General features: G+C 45.2%; 1 protein-coding gene across 4 annotated transcripts in view; it reads right to left on the reverse strand.

Annotated features, from left to right (window-relative positions):
- Positions 1-26,267, reverse strand: part of nhsb (Nance-Horan syndrome b (congenital cataracts and dental anomalies)) — a 417,867-nt gene that overhangs the window by 286,836 nt on the left and 104,764 nt on the right. The window lies entirely within an intron of this gene.

Raw genomic sequence — 26,267 nt, forward strand, 5'->3', positions numbered from 1 at the left:
CCTACCGCTGATGTTAGGCTCACTGGCCTGTAGTTCCCCGGTTTCTCCCTACTCCCCTTCTTGAATAATGGTATTACATTAGCGGTTCTCCAGTCCTCTGGCACATCCCCTGTGGCCAGAGAGGTTCTGAATATATGTGTCAGAGCCCCCGCAATCTCCTCCTTTGCCTCACACAGTAGCCTGGGATACATTTCGTCCGGGCCTGGGGATTTATCCATTTTTAGGCCTGCTAAAACTGCCAATACCTTCTCCCGCTCGATGTTAATATGTTCGAGTATATCACAGTCCCCCTGCCATATTTCTATGTCTACATCGTCCTTCTCCATAGTGAAAACAGATGCAAAAATTCATTTAGAACCCCTCCTACATCTGCCGGCTCCACACACAGATTGCCATTTTTGTCCCTAATGGGCCCTATTTTTTCCCTAGTCATCCTCTTACCCTTAATATACTTATAAAACATCTTAGGATTTTCCTTTATTTTGCTCGCCAGTGTTATTTCATGGCCCCTCCTTGATCTCCTAATTTCTTTTTTAAGTATCCCCCTGCACTTTTTGTACTCCTCTAGGGCTTCCTCCGTCTTTAGCCTTTTGTATCTGCCAAAAGCCCTCCTTTTTTTCCTAATCCATTCTCGTATATCCCCTGACATCCAAGGTTCCCTGGAGTTCTTGGAACCACCCTTGACCTTTACGGGAACATATTGCCATTGTATGGTCTCAATCTCCCTTCTGAAAGACTCCCATTGCTCCGATGCGGATTTTCCTACAAGCAGCTGATCCCAGTCCATTTTGGCCAGATCCTGCCTTATCCTATTAAAATCGGCCTTCCCCCAATTTAGAACCTTTATTTCCGGCCCCTCCCTGTCCTTTTCCATGACCACCTTAAATCTCACCAAATTATGGTCACTGTCACCAAAGTGCTCACCTACTAGCACTTCTTCCACTTGGCCGGCCACATTCCCTAGAATTAGGTCCAGTACCGCCCCCTCTCTTGTAGGACTTTCTACATGCTGGCTCAAAAAGCTCTCCTGGATGCACGTTAAGAATTTTGTACCCTCTAAGCCTTTTACACTCTGAGTATCCCAGTTAATATTGGGGAAGTTGAAATCCCCCACTATTATTACCCTATTATTTGCACAATTTTCTGAGATTTGCCTACATATCTGTTCCTCTATCTCCCCCTGACTGTTTGGGGGCCTATAGTACACTCCCATCAAAGTGCTTGCCCCCTTTTTGTTTTTAAGCTCCACCCATATGGCCTCATTAGAGGAACCTGCTAATATATCATCCCTCCTTATGGCAGTAATTGATTCTTTAATTAATATTGCAACCCCCCCTCCTCTTATACCTCCCCCTCTGTCTCGCCTGAAGATTCTGTACCCCGGAATATTGAGCTGCCAGTCTTGCCCCTCCCTCAACCATGTCTCTGTGACAGCAACAATATCATACTCCCATGTGTTTATCAACACCTTCAGTTCATCCACCTTATTCGCAAGACTCCTTGCATTAAAATAGATGCCATCCAGCCTTGCCCTCACATATTTGCCCTGTCTTCCAAGCTGACTTGTTTTTTTCTCTATGTTTGGCTGCACATCACCCCCTATTGTAGCTCCACTCTGTATCCCATCCCCCTGCCAAGTTAGTTTAAACCCCCCCCAACAGTGCTAGTAAACCTCCCCGCAAGGATATTTGTCCCGCTCTGGTTCAGATGCAACCCGTCCGACTTGTACAAGTCCCACCTTCCCCAGAAGCAGGCCCAGTGATCCAGGAAACTGAAACCCTCCCTCCTGCACCAACTCTTTAGCCACGCATTCATCTGTTCTATCCTTCTATTTCTATACTCACTAGCCCGTGGCACTGGGAGTAATCCAGAGATTACAACCTTTGAGGTCCTGCTCTTTAATCTGCTACCTAGCTCCCTAAATTCTTGATGCAGGACCTCATCTCCCTTCTTACCTATGTCGTTGGTCCCAATGTGGACCACGACCTCTGCCTGCTCACCCTCCCCCTTGAGAATGCCCTGAAGCCGCTCAGTGACATCCATGACCCTGACACCAGGGAGGCAACAAACCATCCTGGAGTCACGTTTACGGCCACAGAAACGCCTGTCTGTTCCCCTTACGATAGAATCCCCTACCACTATAGCTCTTCCACTCTTTTTCCTCCCAGCCTGTGCAGCAGAGCTACCCCTGGTGTGCGGATATTACACAGTGTGCTGAGAGTTCGGTAAGTGTGGGAGTTGAAGGGTTAATCTCTTTAAATCTAGTGCATATTGCTTCAACTGTTTAAGGTCAATTTAAAAGTTTAAATGTCTAAGTTTCTGTCAGGCTTCAGCAGAGAGCTGCTGTAGCAAGTTAATTGGTTAGCTAGATTCAATTGGTCCCTGAAGGTGGGGCAGGCCTGACTCATCTGAGTCTCAACTGTAGAAATACAGGGGCCTGTCAGTGCGGACTGCACGGTGTGCGGATATTACACAGTTTCTATGGTTCGATTCCAGGGTTTTTCTACCACTCCCCTGTTGGTTACTCTCACGGTGAAGAACCTCTCGTCATCAGTCCTACAGTTGCTACTCCCCCCCACTCCATTTGATCTATTTGCTCCTCCCACCATGTGATTGACCTTCTCTGTAATCGGTAAGAGATCCTTCTCGTACAGGCTCCTGCCAAGTTAGTGGCCAGTCCACAACAAGGTCTGTAATACAAGGGGGGGTGGGGCAGATCTCAGCTCAACCGCAACACAGGGCCCAGATCAGCCTTTCGTAGAGTAGGATGAATCAGATCCTACTTTGACTGCACCTTCCCTCTCTTGCATCTCTAGAAAAGCATCCCAAGGTGCTTCACAGGTGTGTTATCAAACAAAATTTGAGACTGAGCCAAGTGAGGAAATGTTAATCTTGTAATAATATGAACTAAAAAGAATAGTGTTGTCAATGTTGTACAAATGCATAACATGTCTGTAACTAATTCTGCTCTCAACTAGTTTTACAGAAGACATAACCCAATGAATTTTTAGGGCGTAGCTTTGTAACATAGCCTGTGTAATCACTGCCATTAAAGTATTATTAACTCTAAATTTTAGGGGTTCAAGCAGAGCTGAGTTTTTTTTAATTGTCCAATTTTCTCCACTCCTCTCCACCCAGTCGCTGACTCATGATGGGATTATGGCTTCACGAGCACAATCTGATATCTCATAGAGTCATAGAGTCATAGAGTTATACAGCACCGATAGAGGCCCTTCGGCCCATCGTGTCCGCGCCGGCCATCAAGCCCTGTCTACTCTAATCCCATATTCCAGCATTTGGTCCGTAGCCTTGTATGCTATGGCATTTCAAGTGCTCATCCAAATGCTTCTTGAATGTTGTGAGGGTTCCTGCCTCCACAACCCTTTCAGGCAGTGAGTTCCAGACTCCAACCACCCTCTGGGTGAAAAAGTTCTTTCTCAAATCCCCTCTAAACCTCCCGCCTTTTACCTTGAATCTATGTCCCCTTGTTATAGAACCCTCAACGAAGGGAAAAAGCTCCTTAGTATCCATCCTATCTGTGCCCCTCATAATTTTGTACACCTCAATCATGTCCCCCCTCAGCCTCCTCTGCTCCAAGGAAAACAAACCCAATCTTCCCAGTCTCTCTTCATAGCTGAAGCGCTCCAGCCCTGGTAACATCCTGGTGAATCTCCTCTGCACCCTCTCCAAAGCGATCACATCCTTCCTGTAGTGTGGCGACCAGAACTGCACACAGTACTCCAGCTGTGGCCTAACCAGTGTTTTATACAGCTCCATCATAACCTCCTTGCTCTTATATTCTATGCCTCGGCTAATAAAGGCAAGTATCCCATATGCCTTCTTTACCACCTTATCTACCTGTTCCGCCGCCTTCAGGGATCTGTGAACTTGCACACCAAGATCCCTCTGACCCTCTGTCTTGCCTAGGGTCCTCCCAGCCATTGTTCATGTGTAATCCTGGAGAGAGTCATAGCCATGATCAACCTGATGTCCAGATACCTACACTTTCCACTCGGAGTCAGTGAAAGACAATCAGGAACAGAATCCATGGCTGTTTTTGCCCTCCCCAATCCAGGAGCACTGAGGCCAATTGTAGTGGCCCTACCGCTACCTCAACCAAGGTCAGCTAACTCAGCCAAGACTAGGGATCAAACCTGAGACCTTCCCGGTCTGTATAGCGAAGTCCTGTACTATGTTTTGCACTTCCAGCTAGAGGCAGAGCGATGATTCATCTGGTTATCTTGCAGAAAACCTTGAGCAATTATTTCACTTGTGATTTTTGTCACACTAAGCACAGCCTTGAGCAACAAGGTGTTACAACAACTTGCAATTACTTAGTGCTTTCCACTGAGAAACACGTCCCACAGTGCTTCACAGAGGCATAAGGAAAACTGGTCACCAAAGAAGGAAAGAGTAGGAGGGACAACCAACAGTTTTATGGTGGGTCAAAGGAGGACAGGGAGGTGGAGAGGGTTCATGGCAGGAATTCCAGAGCATGGGGCCTCGATGGCTGAAGGCACAGACACCAATGGTGGGATGAAAGGAGGTAGGCAAGAATCCTATTTGTGAGCTTTCTCCTAGCTGGCATTACCTAAGGTTAAAAGTTCAATTGAAATGTAAACACAGGAGTCCCAGATGTTGAGAGGAGCCCAATTCAGCTACTCCCTCTATCGTGGGCTGCCACATAAACTACATCAGCTCAAAAGAGGTTCAAAATCAGGCCTAGAGAATCGGCGCTACAGTTTATAACCACATCTCCAACCCACGCTTGCTTCATGTTCGACTCTCCATTGGGAGTGCGCATCAGTAAGTTCCTGCTTCACTGTCAAGGCTCACTTACATTCAATGGTCACATTGGTGAAGTGGCAAAGAGGAGTCGGGGCCCTCGGAACAAACTCTACCATGTAGGGAGGTCTGAGTCTTCAGCAGAGAAATCAGGAAGAAGAACGGGGAGAATCAAAAGAAGAACCCCTCAGACTTTGCCTGCTGCTAAGCAGCTGGTATTGCTAGTGGAAGCACTGGCTGTAATGAAGTGAGCTGCTGGGACTATAATGCTGTGAAAGAAAGCACTTTGTGACTGCATTGCCAGATCATCTGGAATTGGGCAAACGTTTCTGGCTTCTGATGTTACTGAAGTATTTTGAGTCCATAAATAAAATTGATGTTTCCCACTTCCTCCCTCGGGACCATGGGCACAAATGTTATTTGCATTAGGAGCACAGAGAGTGCCATCACTTTCAGCATAACCAAGTGCTTGAAGAGTTTCAAAAGACAGGAGCTGGATCACTGGAAGTACATTAAAAAAAATGAATTGTAAATTTCAAACCTTGGACCACTGTACCACAATAAGGGTACATTTTATTAATAGTCTACAATGCAAGCTTTCAAAGTGGTTTTGAAAAGGCGTGTAAATTTTTCACAAATCTGGAAGGTCACAGGTCCACTTCTTGGTTTGTGGTGAGTGAGTTGGTCTCTTGCTGGCCAGGAGTCATAGCAGTACGGTCGGCTTAGGGTCTCCTCAGGTGGGCAGAGCAGAAAAAGTCAGCTGAGGTCCCTGCTCCTCAATGTTATCCAGTGACCCCTGCAGGAAAAGCGTGTGCATGTGCTTGTCTATTGTGTGTGTGTGTGTGTATGTGTGTGTGTGCGCACGTGTGTGCATATCTATGGTGTGTGTTTGTTTATATGTCTGTGTCTGCGTGCTTAGCTATGTGTGCTTGTCTGTATGTGTATCTGCATGTACTTGCATGCTTGTCTATGTGTGCGTGTGCTTGTCTGCGTGTGTGTCTACATGTGCTTGCGTGCTTGTCTATGTGTGCGTGTGCTTGTCTGTGTGTGTGCGTGTGTGCTTGTCTGTATGTGTGCGTATGCTTGTGTATGTGTGGGAATGCATGTGTGCATGTCCATGGTGTGTGCGTGTATGCTTGTCTGTGTGCGTGTGTGGGTGACACTTGTGTGTGTGAACATCAGGTGAGGAAGAGATTAGTTGTAATGCCTTCCGCAACTGAATAGTTTGCTGCCATTCACTACATGGGCTCATGCATTAAAGGGGTAATTTTATGAATTTGTGCTACTGACTTGGAGTCTCATCTGCCGGGAGCACATATTGGGAATTTGCCCGCACGCTCCTCACAGTTTTCCATGGGGGGCAGGCACTCGAATCATCAATATGTGCTACTGGAAGCAAAGTCCTGCACCAGAAGCACAAAGTTCCAGAGGTGTAAGAGTGCCGCTGGAGCCAAAACACAGCACTTTCAGCAAAAAAGAGAGAAAATATCCAAAAAATATTAAGGAAATAAAATCCCACAGATACCGTATGTGAAAAAAGGGAGTTCCATCTGTGAGTATCTGCAGTGAAACCCTATAGCTTCGACTGCATCTGTTACATGCACTTCATTTAATTTCACTGCATTATTTATTTTTAGTCTGGCATTTTCTGCTCTATAAAAAACAGTTTGTACATTTTACAGATGAACCTCGGTGACCTAAAAGAGGCTTGTTTTTGGTTGGAGTGGAAACCTGGGCCCAAACCCTGCTGTTGCATTCCTTCAACATGGTCCAACTCAAATCAAGCGAGTGATACCCATGAGAGATCCATATGGGCACTGATATACTTCCTCAGATGGGAATCTTTTTGAGAGAATCTTCGCCAGCACTGTCTGGTAAACCTGCCCATTACACGTGTGTTTCCCAGAGCTGATCTTCATAAAAGGGCCTCCGAGGGACTTTAAAACCTTTTCCGGTTTCCCTTGATTTAATTTTACGGCTGATTATTATTAATAGCAAGAAGCAGCCCAGGCACACGGCTGGATTCACCAACCTGTTCAAAACCAAGAACAAGCCAGAGGATCAAAGGCCATAGGGGTGCGTATTGGGAACTCGGGCACGGAGATCAGTGCGCTGCAAAGAATTTTCTGGGAGCACAGATTCGCAAAATGCTCCCTTATATAATGTTTCTTTTTACTGCTACATTACGAAGCTAGAAACTCTCATAATAAATTCCTCGCCCCCCCCCCAAAAAAATTGACAGTTGATACAAAAAAGATATCGACTCTCTCATAGCTCTGTTACTAAATATAGATCCTACATGTAGGAGGGTCCCAGGTTCAATCCCCAGCCTGTGCCTCGGTTGGCTTACATCAAACTGGCAGTGCTGGGGACACTAATTGACAAATGTGGCCCTGAACCAGCAAATAAAAATAAGCTAGAGTTCCCACTCTTTCTGGAAGTGCATGTCATTGAGCAGATATTAATCTAATAACATATGTTGCAAGTGATGACAATCATCTAACAGGAACTTGGCCACTAAATCTTTGATAACTACATGCTGTTTGGGTAAAATGAAAGTATATATTAGGCCACCATTACAATATAATACAATGCTCCTCCAATTAACTAAACTGGTATTTTATGTCCCTAACCTGATTGATGCTGTAATTACTGACATTTGATTATTTTATGCCTTGCTTAGCGATACTAATGGCTGCATACAGTTCAAGTGATTGATAGCTCACTGTACTACTATTTAGGCTGTTACCAAGTTGAACACATTAACATACTTCATGGAGCTTTCCTCTAGAAATTAGTCAGGAGCTGTAACAAGTAGAATCATACTTCAGCAGACATTGTGGTCATGCAATAAGCGATATAAAGTGGAATCAACAACAACTTGTAGTGATACAGTGCTCCTCACATACAGGCAGACATCACAGAATGCTTCACAATAGAGGGGAGAGGGATATGCTGGACAACACACACGCAGAAAGAGGAAGGGAATGGAGAGGCTATGGTGGGGAATCAGAGGCATGGTCAAAGAAGAGGGTTTTGAAAGCAGGGAGGGAGGTGTTTAGGTGAAGGGGACTCGGTAATGAATTTCAAAGGCCAGGAACGAGTGGAAAGAAAGGGACGAGTGCAGTGTTAGAGGAGTGGAGGGTACATGCAGGGATGTAAGGCAGGAGGCGATCACTAAAGTTAGGAAGGGCAAGGCCAAGGAGTGATTCGAACCAAGAACGTGAATTTTGAAATCAATACACATGGGGCCTGGGAAACGAGTGGAGTTTAGGCAAGGCAGGGGTATGGGAATATGGGTCTTAGAGTGGGGACATAGGCTCTGGTGTTTTGGATGAGTTGGAACCTGTGGAGGGCTGATGCAGGGAGGCCAGACTGGTCCAATGGCACCACCCTCCATAGCACCCAGTTTAACAACTAATTGCCAAGTATTTAGATTCTCACAGCTAATGGGTCTCTTCATAGAAAGGTTACAGCACGGAAGGAGGCCATTCGGCCCATCGAGTCCGCGCCGGCTCTATGCAAAGAAATCCAGCTAGTCCCACTCTCCCGTCCTTTCCCCATAGCCCTGAATTTTTTTTCCTTTCAAGTACTTATCCAGTTCACTTTTGAAAGCCATGATTGAATCTGCCTCCACCAACCCCTCTGGCAGTGCATTCCAGATCCTAACCACTCGCTGTGTAAAAAAGCTTTTCCTCATGTCACCTTTGGCTCTTTTGCCAATCATTTTAAATCTATGTCCTCTGGTCCTTGACCCTTCCGCCAATGGGAACAGTTCCTCTCTCTATACTCTGACTAGACCCTTCATGATTTTGAATACCTCTATCAAATCTCCTCGCAACCATCTCTGTTCCAAAGAGAACAACTCCAGCTTCTCCAGTCTATCCACGTAACTAAAGTCCCTCATCCCTAGAATCATTCCAGTAAATCTCTTCTGTACCCTCTCTAAGGGCTTCACATCTTTCCTGAAGTGTGGTGCCCAGAACTGGATACAATACACCAGTTGTGGCCGAACCAATGTTTTATAAATGTTCATCATGACTTCCATACTTTTGTACTCTAAGCCTTTATTTATAAAGCCCAGGATTGCATATGCTTTTTTAACCACTTTCTCAACCTGCCCTGCCACCTTCAACGATTCGTGCACGTATACCCCCAGGTCTCTCTGATCCTGTGCCCCTTTTAGAGTTGTGCCCTCCAGTTTATATTGCCTCTCCTCATTTTTCCTACCAAAATGTATCAATTCGCATTTTTCTGCGTTAAATTTCATCTGCCACGTATCTGCCCATGCCACCAGCCTGTCTATATCCTCTTGAAGTCTATCACTATCCTCCTCACTGTTTACTACCCTTCCAAGTTTCGTGTCATCTGCAAATTTTGAAATTGTGCCCGGTACACCCAAGTCCAAGTCATTAATATATATCAAGAAAACATCCAGGCCTGGGCTCATAAGTGGCAAGTAACATTCGCGCCAGATAAGTGCCAGGCAATGACCATCTCCAACAAGAGAGAGTCTAACCACCTCCCCTTGACATTCAACGGCATTACCATCGCCGAATCCCCCACCATCAACATGATGGGGGTCACCATTGACCAGAAACTTAACTGGACCAGCCATATAAATACTGTGGCTACAAGAGCAGGTCAGCGGCTGGGTATTCTGTGGCGAGTGACTCACCTCCTGACTCCCCAAAGCCTTTCCACCATCTACAAGGCACAAGTCAGGAGTGTGATGGAATACTCTCCACTTGCTTGGATGAGTGAAGCTCCAACAACACTCAATAAGCTCGACACCAGGACAAAGCAGCCCGCTTGATTGGCACCCCATCCACCACCCTAAACATTCACTCCCTTCACCACCGGCACACAGTGGCTGCAGTGTGTACCATCCACAGGATGCACTGCAGCAACTCGCCAAGGCTTCTTCGACAGCTCCTCCCAAACCCGCAACCTCTCCCAACTAGAAGGACGAGAACAGCAGGCACATGGGAACAACACCACCTGCACATTCCCCTCCAAGTCATACACCATCCCGACTTGGAAATATATCGCGGTTCCTTCATCGTCACAGGTTCAAAATACTGGAACTCCCTTCCTAACAGCACTGTGGGAGAACATTCACCAAACGGACTGCAGCGGTTCAAGAAGGCGGCTCACCACCACCTTCTCATGGCAATTAGGGATTGGCAATAAATCCCGGCCTCGCCAGCGACGCCCACATCCCATGAACGAATAAAAAAAAAAGCAGTGGTCCCAGCACTGACCCCTGGGAAACACCACTGTACACCTCCCTCCAGTCCGAAAAGCAACCATTCACCACTACTCTATTTCCTGTCCCTTAGCCAATTCTGTACCCATGTTGCTATTTGCCCCCCTTATACCATGGGCCGCAATCTTGATGATAAGCCTACCGTGCGGCACTTTATCAAACTCCAGAATGTTGGGAAGTTAATAATCCTTCAGATTGTTTATTTTTTATTGTCACATCAATATGTGTCTGCTTTTAATTGAAGGGCTCCAGGGCATGACATCACCAACCAAGCAGTTATGAGGCAGTCAATCAAGGTATAAATTTATCAACACAATTATATCTGTGTCAGTATTCAAACATTTCACCAACGGAGCCACAGCCAAGCTAGGCACAAAGTTCTATTGTAATTCTCCAGTTGGATTCACAATCCTCTTGTATTAGTGCCACAGTCAATCTCAGTCATGCTCCCATGTAATCTGTTCACCCAATGCCATCCTTCAGTCCCACGGTTTAGTTCACATGTACACCTGTACCCTATTGACACCTCTGTTCACTACCACAATCAGCCCAAATTATGCTAACCAAATCAGAGCTGGCATCAACCAGGCCCAACTGAGGGGTGAGGCTCTTGCCATTACATTAGGGTTGCGAACTCTGGTTGGACGTATTCCTGGAGGTTTCATCACATGACCTCCTGCCTCCAACCACCCCACCCAGTCAAACAGCCTTTTTGCCCCATCTCCACTATTCTTGTAACTAACAAACAAAGTGTTCAAAGAATTTTTTTTTTAAAACACAGAATTTATTTTATTGCCCCAATGATTTTTCTCCGAGGTTGCCTGAACCAGTGCCCAGGAGATTAATCTTTAATTCCCAAAGACTCCAGGGCAACCCTGGAGAGTTAGCAACCCCTCATTACATAGTTAGGCACATGCAGACAACCGCTAGTGTGTGAACTGGCAGTAAATTCATGACCTGAATGCTCTCTTTGCCAAATGCCAAATTCCTCCTCCCAATTGCTCCTTGACTCCCTTAGAATGTATATATGTCTCTAATCCCTTGATGGCTCAGCGAGTTTCTCCAGGGAGTATCTGATCCATACCATGAAAATCCCACTTTGAGTTCCTGGTCTGTGCTGAGTTAGCTGATCTCGGTCAGGGAAGGATTAGGGCAGCTACAATTGGCCTCAGTAGCACTGATTTAGGAAGAGGAAAATGGGTCAGGGTTACAGCTCCTGATCACTGTTCGGATCCCTGGTAAAAGTTTGTGCGTGGGGGGGGGGGGGGGGTGGGTGGTGGTGGCACTGGTGAGGATCAGCCTTGATTCCCTTACACCCAAATACCCTGCTAACAATCGCTCATGGATGAATAATGGCCTGTGGAACTGTACCCCAGAAATATGTCAACACCTTCAGGAGAGATGGGCGATTCCTTACTTCCATTAAAAGCAACGACCTGCATGCAGTAATTTCCATCAAGCCTATTGTTGACTGTCAGGCAGAGAAGATCACAAACAGTAACAAGAAAGATATCTGAAAAGGTTAACAAAGAATTCTAAACATGTAAATTCCTACTCCAGTTGTGACAACCAAGAAAGGTACAGCTATACCTTGTGACAAAACAGTTACTGGACTCAGTAATCCCGAACAGACTCACACCTTTTGAGTTCATTATTGCCCAATGTGTACATTCCGTGCACAAAGTTCATTCAAAGGTCAAACCTTTTGGCCTTGGTAATGGGGCCAATTGGTTCCAAATGGTTGATTGTAAAGTTTACATTCAAACCTTTTATTCACTGAAGCTGGTCCAGAGATAACCTTTAGTATGTGTTTAAAAGCTTCATCAAACTGATAGCGAACTGACCACCCCCAATGACCACCGGAGAGAACAGCAATAAGTATTTCAATTTCAGGTCCTCCCGTGGTGGCTCAAGCAAGATTATCCAGTGAGTAGCTGAGCCAGATAGAACAGGAAGGAACCAGCTTTGATCTCTAATCTGTGCTGAGTTGGCTGATCCCAACCAGCATTAGGCTACAACAGGCCTCTGTGCTCTGGGTTAGGGAGGCGATAAAAAAAAGAATCAGCCAGGGTTCCCGTTCCTGATTGCTATGCAGTGATCCCTGCTGCAGGTCCACATGTGTGAATGTTAGGTGAGAACAGGATGGAAGTGAGTTGAGATGCTCTTGCCCTACTGTCAGACAGCCTCAGGCAGTCACTGTCAATGGTCACACATTCAACAGCCACTTGGGCAAAGTAATAGAGGGTAGATGGTGCCCATGGACTTGCACTTCAAGAGGAAGTCAACACCTTCAGGAGAGGAGGGAGTAGAGAAACTTAGTGAGAAAAGGAAAGAAAAACGAAAACAAAGTCAGCAACACATGTTTAAGAAGATTCAGTGACCTTGACAATAATTAGTATCAAATAGCTCCAAAAATACACCTGTAGGTCTCCCAAAGGTGCTGACTCTAGCTGGCTGCCCTCCAATACCTCACCCAAGGGAAGGGACCATTCTTCATGTTTGAGGCTAGTTAGTGAGTGCCAGTGATATTTTTAACTATGGGGGCTTCACAGCACAGCCCCTCCTGGCCCGAGGGGCATGGACGCTAGGACCTTAGCTCCAGCTAAAATTAATTGACAGCAGATGGGAAAGTGAACCTGTGACCTTCTGACCTCTGCAGCTTAGTGTTACACTGGGCCACCTTTACCCACTAGGCCATCAGGGGAGCCTATATATGTGTGAAATTTAAAAACAATTTCCTTCATTCACTTGCCCCCTTCTCCTGAACTCACGCTGAAGTACAGTTCCACAGTTGACAGCAGCCCTCTGGTTCTTTACCAAATTGACCATTTTTTTGACGCGCGATCCTGAACAATGAGAGTTGGCTAGCTATTGAACCATGTTGGGGGGGGGGAGGGGCGGGAGAAGGGGTAGCACAGCTGCCCTGATCCTCTTCTCACCTGATATTCACACATGCACACTTTGCAGCACTGGTGCTGGGTAGTGATCAGGTGTGGAAGCCCTGTCTGATTTTTCTCCTCCAAGCCTGTGGTAACTGAGGTCAATTGTAATACCCTCATCACTGAGCCAGGCCGAGATCAGAACAGGCCAGTGACGGAGAGACTTGCACTCTAACGCTTGTAATGTTGGAGAGTTGACGCTGGTAAACATGGTGACATGTCAACAACACTTTCAGAGCAGAGCGCTTCCGGACTTAAAACATGGTAGTCCTGCCTTAAGTATGGCAATTCTGACAACTGCAGTATTTGCCACAGAAGAGCTTCATTCTGACTACAACACAAGCAGTTCAATTCCAGTTATCAGAATCTGGTGTTTGCTTGTCCTGCATGAAGTAGTGTTTCCACAACCCAGCTCTTCAACGTTTGTTTTGGCAACAGTTTCAAACTGCAAACTAATGCAAACAGTTGAAGCCACATGCAACACAGATGTTACCCTCTGAAACACTTGGCTTTGAAACATCACCGTTCACATTCAGAGCTTTGCAGTTAAAGCTTCAACTTCTAGTGAGGCACCCGCTGTGCTCATACAAATTTAAATAAGTGTTATTTGAACAGAGGGTCCAGTCTCAAGTGTTTTGCCCTTTTGAGGCTCCCTCCCCACTCATACCATCTCCCCCTTTTCGGCCCCGACCATTACACACATATTTTCCTGCTCTCCACAGCCATTTTTCCCATTCTATCTCCCCTTTTTTATGTCCGTCATGCATCATCCCAAACTTCTCTGGTGCAGGCAGGATGATAGACAAGCTTACAGGCCTCAGCCGGTATCATTGTAACCACTTGCTTGGTACATACTAACAATGACGGACGGGATAATTCCCTCTGGTTTGCAATATTTGTGATACCTCGCGCATCACCAATATATACACAATCCTACCCCACCCGAAACCATGGGATCTCCTGGGAGAGGTGAAAAACCAGATTAAAAATCCTAAGGCAATTTGGGGGAAAAAAAAATCTGGGAAATTCCTCTCTAACCCCCCCCCCCCCGGCTTAGGCGATCGAAGGGGTCAATCCGTGACACTCCACTGCCAGTGTAGACTCTCGCTAGGCCTGAGGTCATAGGTGAGGAGTGCACCCCGATTGTCATGCCCATGCTCGCCACAGCGAAATATCCCACCCCGGCTCCTGTTGGCATCTGGACCTCCTCCTCTCCCCCCCACCCCAAGTTATGCTTAAAATCAGGAACTCACTTGGTGTGGACAGCAATGCAAATCTACATCCTACCATCGCTGGTAACAACAAAGCTGACAGCAGTCTCCATGCACTGCCACCACAGTCTCAATAGAGCAATAGATTGGCAAAAGAACCAGGGGGGAAGACGAGGAGAAATGTCTTTTACGCAACGGGTTGTGATCAATTGGCTGAAAGGGTGGTGGAATTCCCTCCCTAAACCTCTCCGCCTTTCCCTCCTCCTTTAAGACGCTCCTTAAAACCTATCTCTTTGACCAAGCTTTTGGTCACCTGTCCTAATATCTCCTTATGTGGCTCAGTGTCATATTTTGTCTGATAACACTCCCGTCAAACGCCTAGAGATGTCTTACTACGTTAAAGGTGCTATATAAATACAAATTGTTGTTGTAAGCAGATTCAATATAACTTTCAAAAGGGAATTGGATGAATACTTGAAAAGGAAAAATTTGCAGGACTATGGGGAAAGAACAGGGGAGTGGGAGTAATTGGCTAGCTCTTTCAAAGAGCCGGCACAGGCTCGAAAGTCCTCCTCCTGTGCTGTATGATTCTTTGAGATCTAAGAATAATATTAAAAAGAGTTTCTTTGTGCAGCAGGATTCTGCTTCTCTTCAGTTTATGTGGACAAAAGTAGCAGGCCTATTGTTAATGTGGCACTGAAGACACTGAAGACTTTACTTTTGTCTGCCCTAATAAACCCTGGAAAACTAAAAATACACAGCAGGTACTCAGTACACATCTATACAGGTTAATGTTTCGGGTGTAACCGAGAACTTGGTTCTGAGTGAGGGTCACACTTGGAAGGTTGACTGCCTCTTAACAGATCCTGATGGGCCTGCTGTGTATTTGCAGAATTTTTTGTTTTTGTTTGATTTCCAGCATCTGTCATTTTCCCCCTTAAAATAAAGAAAGAAAGATTTGCATTTATATAACACCTTTCATGACCTCAGGAAATCCCAAAGTGCTTTACAGCTAATGAAGTACTTTTGAAGTGTAGTCACTGTTGTAATGTAGGAAAATGTTGTAAAATCTACCTAGCAACATAAAAGCCAAATAAGCCTGTTTTAAAAATTGTAGTCATTGAGAAACCAATTCTCACTGGAACCAGTGCTGAACTATTATCGAATCTCTACGTACAATTTGCTTTGTTATAAATAATTTACATGCTTTCATGGGTCACAATACATCACATGGTCCTCGCAGTTTAACATGACCAAAAAATGTAGCCAGCTAACCTTTGTGGCATTGCCATCCTTTGCTTTGATACTGTTTACTTTAGTTAATATTTACCTTCATGTTCCTCCCCACTTCAACGTTTCACTGCTATCTGCTCCCATTGCCACAAACATCTTCCCTCAGCCGTGAGGCCATAATTGCAACTCATTGATCAGCCAGCAGGAGGTGCACCTCCCGTGTGACTGGACTGCCCCTACCCACCTCCTTCCTGAAGGAGACTGAAGGACACCTCCTCAGAGACTGAAGCCCCAATTTTAACCTATCCTGCCCGGCGGGTTTGGGTCAGACACCGTTTCACACCCCGCCCCATTTTACGCTCCTGGAGTTAGTGGAGTGTAAAATTTGGCAGGTTGTTAAATGGGCATCCAAGCCCAAATCCGCATCGTTCCCACTGGGGTGGGTTAGGTTACAATTGGGCCCTGAGTGCCTGTTTCTTTGTCGAGCAGTTTGGCCAAAATCTCATCCAGCGAGAGCAAATGGGAGTGAATATCATCTGAAGCTAAACTCACGTAGCTGGGAGTGGGCACTGTGCTGCTAGACAACTGCTAAAGATATCAGAGCAACTTTACAGAAATACGGAAATATTTGAGAACCTCCCCTCGAAAAGAGAAACAAGCAGATGTAGAACGATTGAAGTTTACAGTAATGAAGGGGGCTATTCATCTCATAATGTCTGTGCCAGCTCTTTACTAGAGCAATCCAAAGCTAATCCCACTGCCCTGCTCTCTCCCCATAGCCCTGAATCATCCTCTGCTAGAACCTGTAGCCTTTACCAGTGTTGTCCAATGCATTATTGAGAATTCAGATGTGGCTAATTGCATTTCTGACTAGTAAATAAAAAATGAGTAATAGACACCATCGTTGGGCATGTGATCTCAATACTCATATTCACACGGGGTATGCATGTGAACTTTAACCTTTTTGTGCGTTTGTTGGTAAGATGAAAAGCAGAGCAAGCGAGTGTTTTCTGATTGTTGTGAATGCTTTACTTCTTTGGTCACTGAATGGTGGTAGATGTTTATTGAGTAAATGTCCACACGTGAAGTACATTTACTATATTGTGTGAGTGCGTTTAAGGGGTTTTCTACTAAACTGTGGCATGTGCCAAAAACGGTGTCGCTGTAGCCACATCTGTGGCTAATCAATGATTTCTATTGAACAACAGTGGTCTATACAAAAGCAGAAGGGACGCTGTCCTTTAGCCTCATCACGTTTTATGATCTGAAAAATGAAGCTTCAGGCCTTCAAGCACTCACTTATTCGTTCATTTGTTCATTCATTCATTTGCATTTGTTTTGCTGGCAGCAGCTTTTCTTTGGTGTCACTGGTTCATCCTCCTCAGTAATCTCCAGATATCCTCCCTATCCCCCTCTCCCCACCTCTCCCCCCACCTGATTGTAGCTGCTCACCGATCATGTTCTTTTTCTAATTATTCAGGCACTGGATGCAGCCAGCGATTGTTGGTGAAAAAAAATCATCTCATACCTTGCTAACAAAGCTGGATAATTTAACAATTTACATGACATCAGCAGACAGCGATGAGTGTTATAGCACCATGGCATCTTTCCAAACATTGCTCGTAAATTTAAAAAAATAATTAGTCTTCAGATTTGTAGAAAAGTTAAGCAAACTACCTCATTTAATAGAGCCTTTTGATGGCAGTTAGCAATTCTCATACTTCGTTATCAAGAGGGCATTAACTGTACCCTAGCAACGCAAATGCCAATTAAGAATACCCTAGTGTGCTTCAACAGGTGTTTCTCTTGTTCAGGAATTTTTCCCAACAGGTGCACAAAAAAGGTCAATGGAAAGTGTGAGCCAAGCCAGGAAGTGCCATGACTGGGTGGGTCTGCATTCAGCCTTCCTTTCTTCCTGTTATTGATGAGTATTACAAAGTTAGATTCTTCTCCTCTCCCCCCTACCCCCCATTCCCCTCCCAGTTTCTCTCTTGTCCTCCTCTGCTTTCCTCAAAACACTAACTTTTGCTGGAATATGGTTTCATGAGCATGGGAGACCCTTGGATACTTAGCCCTTGTACCCATGTGTAAGTCAGCCCAGACCACTCTTCTGTACGCTGGAGATCCAGGAGCAGGCCACCTCTTGACCAGAGAATGGCAAGACACGTAGGTGGATCGTAAAGGAGGAAGGCAGATAAGAAATGACTTTAAAACTGGGACAAATCCATCTTTCAGGCGCAAAAAATATGCCCTTGCTTGTGTTTGAATTGTTCAAAATGATCTTTATTAAAAAATTGCAGTGGCCTTGATTTGTCCATCGCCACTTTTGCTATCACTGAACAGACATTGTGAACGGCTGTCAGCAAAGCAACACAAAGGCATACTGACAACACACGGCTTTAATGGAAAGAACTTGACAATTACTGTTTGAACCTTTCAGTTTTTTCATACAGTTTCTGCCATTCCTGTGATTTAGTGTTATTTCACTGTTGAGACTCAAACTGACAGTAAGTGGGAGAGCAGCCATGCTTAGAGCTAACGGCACTGATTGTCAGAGACTTTTCAGTGTGAACACAACTTGTATTGGCTGTGCTTCTGATCACACAAGAATCTGATTTTCATTGCTATATTGCAATGACTTGTTAACTGACTCGATTCCTCACCAGGCTCATAGCCAAAGCAGATAATGAGGAGACTGTGGGGTTGGTCCAGTGCATTAGATATACTCACTGGGACCTAGATTTGCATCTAACCCATTGGGATGAAATTTCTTTTCTCTGTCAGCAGCCCCTCACATTCCATGTACAATATCACTTGCAGACTGGAGCAGGTGAATTTCTAGTGAATCTAGATTTTAAATGACAGTACAAATGCCTCCCAAAATGCCGAGAAGTGGTCTGAGGCGGACTTGTGCTCATTCGCGGGCAGCTAAAAACTGGTTTGTGACAAAATTGGAATTGCCTCCACCCCCACCTCCGCCCCCCAGATCAACTGGACCCAGAAGTGTGATAAAGATAGCACGAATGAAAGGCATTCAGTCCAGTCTCAATCCAGTCCTAGTGAGAACAAGTACACTGCAAGAGAAAAGAATAAACACCAAATTGGCCATCCCACTCACAAAGACCATAGCTTGCAAGTTACTGTTGCTGATAATAATGGACACATTCTTAGCGCATTCTCATAATCTTCCTCTGCTACTTTAATGGGTGTGTTAACTGTTTATCTTCAAAGTCTCACAACGCTGTTAAAATAATAGATGGAGGATTGTTAAATGAACACTTTATGTGCTCATTTCCTAATAACACCAATTGTCATTTCTAGGCTCTGGCGTGATGAGTAGAAACATTTGGACTAATGCAGCACAAAGTCCTCTTCTTCTGAAGCAGGGTTCAGGCACATTATTGGGCCAAAGCCTCTCCATCATCAACAACAACTTGCATTTATATAGTGCCTTTAACGTAGTAAAACGTCCCGCAGGAGTGTAATCAGACAAAAATTGACACCGAGCCACATAAAGAGATACTAGGGCATGTGACCAAAAGCTTGGTCAAAGAGATTACAAAGTGATAATGATCCCAAAGCACGAGGGAACATCAACTGTGGCAATCCCCTTCCCATGAAGGAAGTCTGCAAATGAGATAGGCCGTTAAATATAAATCTTCCTTTGTAACTGATCCATAGCTGACTGCTGAAGCACCAGGGAATGGTTAGAATATGTTGTAAATTTAATTTAAATTACAATTCTTTTTCCGTTAGGCACCATTTTATACATCCTGTTTTGAAGAGCCATAAGGAAAATGGCACAGGCAGGAAGGGTCCCTTCAGAAAACAGAAGTTGTTTTTGTTCCAGACAGTCCCGTTAGTTGGAAAACATACATGGGCTTCAGGGAATCACAATTAAACAACATAAAATATGAGAATCAACAGAAAGGACATTTTCATCCCCAAAAAGTCTTGAATACATGCCCCTATGTCTAGTTTTATCAATGTACCTAGGCAGTATTTAAAGGAACAATGATTGGCATTGTGGTGTCACAATGACTGGAGCAGTGACACATTGCGGGTGAAATTTGTCCTGATGTTAGCGCAAAACGGGCAATAGCACGTTGGCAGCCCGTTTTACACTCCGCTCAATTTTCTTTTCCGTTTGAGTCAATATCAGGCAGGGTGTAAAACAGGCTGTCAATTCACTAGTGCACATTTTGCGCTGCTGCCAATACGAATTCCACCCCCACTGTGTCAAGGATATGATGTAAGTCTGTGGTTGTGATTCTCCACACAGGGAGTTTCTAATCTCAACTTTCAGCTACCAAAGGCATCAGGCACATCGCTAAAAAAGAGACACAAAAAGATTGGCAGGACTATATGGCAGACCCCATGGCCTGTTCCTAGGTCTCTGCCATTGCTTCTCTTGATCTGGCCTGAGGAAAGAGTTCTGGAACTTTTGTGATTGGTTAGTTACTAAGTGTACTGCCCAGTGTGGAACTGAGCCATATAAGACCAGGATGGTTTGATTCCTGGTCTACTCTGAGTTAGCTGATCTCAGCTGAGGTGCATCAGGACTCTACAACTGACTTCCACCTCTGTGTTTGCCAGGGAGGGGAGGGAAACAAATTAATCAGGGCTCCCACTCCTGGCTATCACAGTTAGGTGAAGTGCAAAGCGCATCTGGCGTCAAAGCACTGTACCCAACATGAGTCGGAAATCCATCGGAAAGAAATTAAAAAGGAATTTGGCCTGACCTCTGGCCTGATAATATGGCTGAGATTGGGAGCTGAACATGTGGGAAAGCATCGCTCCACCACCCTATTCTATCGCATCACAACTTCCGTACATTGACACTACATGGGAATTCTATACACTGTGAACAGATACGTGGCTATTTGTGGAGCTGTACGTGCTTGTGTGCCTTATTGGGAACACTGTAGTCCTAAACTGTGATCCCCTGTAGTTCAAATACTACACACTCCAGGACCCAGTGTGACTACTGAGCTCATGGAAAGAGATATTTAATAGTTTGTGACATAGGCAGATATGCAGAAATACAAAAGAATCCTACAACTTTAACCAAATCAGACTGGGGCTCTGCACAAATATGGTCACAGTAGTTGGATAGAGACCTATGACCTGGAGTCTCATTTACTGGTGCTGTCCGTTGCTTCTATCCCATAATTATCCTTTCCCACACGCTGCTTGGAGCTGGGCCTTGCTCCTCACTGACCCTTCTTTGTGTGGTGGATGCGTCCTGTCTCTTCGTGTTTGTCTAGGCTCCGGTTTGTCCACACTTGGCTTCCTGGCTAGTGTCCCAGCTGCTGTCGACTGTCAGCTATTCTCTAGGGCGATGGCTCTCTCCCCGGGGGATTTGCACGGTTTGTTGGGCCCCAGCATGGCACTGGCCTCGACAAGCATTACCCCATTCAGCAGCCAAGCCCTTCTGTTGGATCCAATACAGATCACAGCAAGCGACTGAAGCAGAAACCAAAATAAACCACGCTCAACCACCTTGCCAATAATCATTGCACGTTTCTTACCATTTATTAGTCATTCCAAAACAGATATACAAACTTAAATATTTTGGAAATCTAATATTGTATTTGACAGAAAATCTCACTTGACCACAACTAATTTTTTCGGATTGGGTGGGGGGACGGGTGAGTAGGGATTAGTTAAAATCCATCAAGAAATCATTTATAATCCCCTTCACGAATAATGTGGCTGCACCTGTAAATATACAGAAATCCCCTCACAAAGCACAAATCAGCTGTTTCCTCATTAAGGACGTGTCTTCTAGCCATGTTTCATTATTCATTAGACAGTGTTCAAATGTAATAAAGATTTACATTTTGTATGGAAATGATGAAGGAATGTTTTCTATATGGTAATGCACAGACCAGCTGAATTGCAATGGGCATTAAATGGTGAGCGTCCTGAAAGAAGAACACAATGTACATGCCCCCACCCCCGATGGCTCAGTAAAGAAATACACTATAAGCCATCGTACTGAACTATGCAGAACATGAAGGTTCAACTTCTGATACAATTGGTATCAACACCCTTGGGCTAGGGAAAGGAAGAAAAGCAATCAGCCAAGGTTTACGCTCCTGGTGCCATCCATCCTATGATCCTTGCTTCCTATGCAAGCACCAGGCAAGGACAAGGTCCGAGCCTCACGGATCAAATCGCCCGACAACGTTCACTCTCTACGATTACACGTAAAGGATTGCCACTTGGTTAAGGTACAAGATGGCTGCCAACACCTGTGGAGCCCTGTACCAACACAAGGGTCAGTACCTTCAGGAGGAGAGGGGAGAGGAGAGGAGGGAAGAAAATGGAGGAAAAAGAGCAAGCTGTCAGGAAGTAGCACTTGGGCACTGGTGACTCAAAAAGAAATCTTGTTTCCTGTCAATTCAGATCCAAATTTAATTAACCATACAAAATCTGACTTGATCGGTACAACGAAGCAGGTTAGGACACATTCAGTTTTGTGGTTAAAATCTTTTGGATTAACTAAGCATTAAGCGGAAATATTCACTTCTAATTTAATACCCAAGTCTTAAAGGGATGGTTTGCCTCCAAACCAACTCCTTCTCTCACCTCACTGAAAATGGGAAATAGATGCAGGCAGAAACCAGAATTTACAAAGTACATTTCCTTTCATTGGTTGTTTTAGTTATTATATTAAAAGAATACAAATTGAAATTGTTTGTGTAAGAACTGGAAGAATTCACCTTTGCAAAGTTTAGTGTATCAGCTGTGGCTCAGTGGTAGCCCTCTCTCAGAAGAATGAGGGTTCAAGTTCCACTCCAGAGACTTGAGTACAAAATCTAGGCTGACACTCCAGTGCAATACTGAGGGAGTGCTGCACTGTCGGAGGTGCCAAATTTTGGATGAGATTTTAAATCGAGGCCCCATCTGCCCTCTCAGGTAGACGTAAAAGATCCTATGGCACTACTTTGAAGAAGAACGGGAAGTTCTCCTGGCCAATATTTATCCCTCAACCAACATCACTAAAGCAGATTATCTGGTCATTATCGTATTGATTTACTGTCTGTGGGACCTGGCTGAGCGCAAATTGGCTGCTGCATTTCCTTCATTAAAACAGTGGCAACACTTCAAAAATACTTCATTGGCTGTAAAGCGCTTTGGGAAGTCCTGAGGTTGTGAAAGGCGCTATATAAAAGCAAGTCTTTCTTTCTTTCCCTGCTTTGCAGTATAAACCATAAGAAGGAACTCTGAATGCTGAGAGCTGTGTTTTAATGTGAGTATGGGATGCCAGTCTGTGTGTCGCACTGTGGGACCAGGATAAGGTAAAAGAAGAATGCATCTGGGCACTTTCTACCAGGGGTCATGGTTTAATGATCAGCAGCAGGAACTTTACTTGATTTCCACCCCCCCACCCCTCTCCAGCTCAGGTGTGTTGAAACTGATTGTAGCCACCTCACCACTGACCTGGCTGAGACCAGCAGGCTCAGCACACACCAGGGATTAGTCAACAGGAAACCTGTGAGGCCTGGGTGACTCAGCATCAAGCCAGGTGATGCAGTTCCTCGCTCAGCCAGCGAGGCATTTAGCCCTTACTGTTTTCAATCTAAAGTTCATGAGAGGAAGGCTGACTCAATCTGGGGCATCTTTTGAAATCATTTTTGCTGGCACTGCCATGCTTGATGCCGATGGCTAGTACACGCTATGTCGTCGATGCACACTGAAGATTAACAGTAATTAATCAGGACCTTCTGGTCTGTCAGATTAGCAAATCAGGTAGTCCAGTTAACCACAGAGCCACTGCAGTAGTGTTCACAGCCATAACTACACTGAAAAGAAAAAAAGAAAGCACTTGCATTTATACAGCACCTTTCATGACTTTAGGACATCCCAAACGCATAACAACAACTTGCATTATGTAGTGCCTTTAATGTAGTAAAACGTCCCAAGGCACTTCACAGGTGCGTTATCAAACAAAATTTCACACCGAGCCACATAAGGAGATATTAGGACAGGTGACCAAAAGCTTAGTCAAAGAGGTAGGTTTTAAGGAGCATCTTAAAGGAGGAGAGAGAGGTAGAGAGACAGAGAGGTTTAAGGAGGGAATTCCAGAGCTTAGGGCCTAGGCAGCTGAAAGCATGGCCACCAATGGTGGGGCGATTAAAACTGATGATGCACAAGAGGCCAGAATTAGAGGAGCACAGAGTTCTCAGAGGGATATAGGGCTGGACGAGGTTACGGAGATAGGCAGGGGCGAGACCATGGAGGGATTTAAAACAAGGATGAGAATTTTAAAATCAAGGCGTTGCCGGACCGGGAGCCAATGTAGGTCAGCGAGCACAGGGGTAATAGGTGAACGGGACTTGGTATGAGTTTTAGATGAGCTCAAGTTTATGGAGGGTGGAAGACGGGAGGTCGGCCAGGAAAGCATTGGAGCAGTCAAGTCCAGAGGTAACAAAGGCATAGATGAGGGTTTCAGCAGCAGATGAGCTGAGGCTGCGGAGACGGACGATGTTACGGAGGTGGAAGTAGGTGATGGAGCGGATATGCTCATCTCAGGGTCAAATAGGTCGCCAAGGTTGTGAACAGTCTGGTTCAGCCTCAGACAATAGCCAGGGAGACGGATGGAGTCAGTGGCTAGGGAACAGAGTTTGTGGCAGGAACTGAAGACAATGGTTGGGGAACATATCGTAAATAATATTTAGTTGGGGGAAACAAATGCACATCCAGTACTAGATGTCAGTCAAACAGTGTGACAAATACCTAATGAAGTACTTTCAGAAGTGTAGGCACCATGGTTGCCAATTTGCACCCAGCAAGAACCCACATATAGCAATGAAACAAATGACCAGATCATCTGTTTTAGCTGCTGGTTGAGGGATAAATGTTAACAGGAGACTGGGAGAACTCCTCTGCTCTTCCTCAAAATAGTACCACAGTATCTTTTACATCCACCTGTGAGGGTAGATGGGACCTCAGTTGAATGTCTCATCTGAAAGACAGCACCTTCAACAATGCAGCACTCCCAGCCTAGATTATGTACTCAAAATCTCTGGAGTGGGACTTGAACCCACAACCTTTTTGACTCAGAAGAGAGAATGTTACCACTGAGCCACAGCTAACATTGGGCTTCTTAGGGAGGCTGATGAAGAGAAAGCAATCCATGCACTGAAGACTCATCAGCTACAATATGTGATTATGAAGCAGATAGCTAATAATATTTAACATAACATAGAAAAACTGTTTTATTGATCAGGAGGGTCTGGTGCTACCATCTTTTCTTTGTTTTTATCAGAGTGTGACAACATAAACATTTGAAAATACACTCAAACTGAGCTGAGATAGCCAGACTGGGATGGTCCTCCCGCCCGCTGGCCAGAGCTCCGGCAGAAAACCCCAGATAAATGGTGTCAGCCTTCCAGGGTTACCGCGGCTCTTCCACAGCCAGCGAGTGAAAGAATCCCCGTGGGAATTCATCCCCGGTGTGGTTAGTGCTTTAAGAGTTATTAGTGAGGGTGTGGCCCAACCTCTATACTCAGCGTGTGAAAAATATGCTGCGGGTCCTGGTGCTGTCATTGTTCTCTGGAACAGATTACCTGAACACCTGATGGGTATACATTCGCTACTTTTCGGTCTTTTAAAAGGCAACTTGACAGGCCCCTGAGTTATGGGTTGCCACAGTTCCCTGGAGCTTTGCTTGCTTGTCTTAGGCAGTTGGAGTGGAATTTCCCAAAATTTGATCATTAGTTCCTTTCTCTGTTTTTTCCCTCTCCCAGGAGATTGCAACGGGTCAGCAGTGCGAGTGGTTGCCGCATGTTAGGATAGGACAGATTCGATGGACCCTGTCCTGCCCTTCTTTTTGCAAGCCCGTATACTGTAGAACCGATGGATTCCGTGGCACTGGCAGTAGCAGCGATCCACAGAGGGCAGGAAGGATGGAATGGCGTTGCTGGCATGTTTGGTTGGGCTGACTGCTGGGCCTACCTGCGGTCAGTAGAAATGGCAGCAATGACATTGTTTATGTTGCCGCCGGCAATGTGGCTGCTTCTGGGGCATCGCAGGATCACCACCTCCTGAGATGGTTCTCCACTCATTTGGAGGCAGTAACCCTGCCTCTTTATGTTACTGCACTGCCACTTAAATCAGAGCTGTTGTTACCAGCAGCCCTGTAATGGGGATCTTAACTCTTGAAATCTCGCAGTGATAATCCTTGAATGGAGCACCTGCCTCAGGATGTTGGCCATGGCAATAATCATTGGAAAAGTAAATGGGTTGCATGGGTCAGATTTAATTTTTCTTCAATAATAAAGCGGGAGTGCGGGAGTACTTACAATGAAAATAAATTTCCTTTAGGGGTTTGAGATGATAATTAACCCCTTTGAGTTTCACATTTGCAGTTTGTAACATTATCTAAATTTCTTAATGAGACTATTTTCTTAGAATCATTCCCACAAATTTTTTATTGCTATTTTGAATCTAAAAAAAAATCACTCGAGGAATGACACTTTGCATTCTCCAGCCCCTCCCCCTATCTCCTAAATGCAGCTGGATTGTATCTAACATTCAAATCTCCCCAGAAACAAGGTGAGGGAGGTTGATTACCTGAAGATATTTTTTTCCTCCACTCCTGCAGGTGCTGTCTCACCTGGAGCTACAGTTCCACAGACATTGGCCATCTTCCAGTACCGTGCCTGAGCGGACATTTTGCACCCGTAAGGCTAGACAGTGAATGCCAGCATGCTATTGACCATGGATGAAATCACAGCGAGGCCGAATACTGATATTCTCACATGGCCAGTTTCCAGGAGGAGTCAGCAATCAGGAGCGAGAAGGCCACGGGTGCCGAGG

This window comes from Heptranchias perlo, chromosome 11, assembly GCF_035084215.1.
Source record: "Heptranchias perlo isolate sHepPer1 chromosome 11, sHepPer1.hap1, whole genome shotgun sequence".
NCBI lineage: Eukaryota > Metazoa > Chordata > Chondrichthyes > Hexanchiformes > Hexanchidae > Heptranchias > Heptranchias perlo.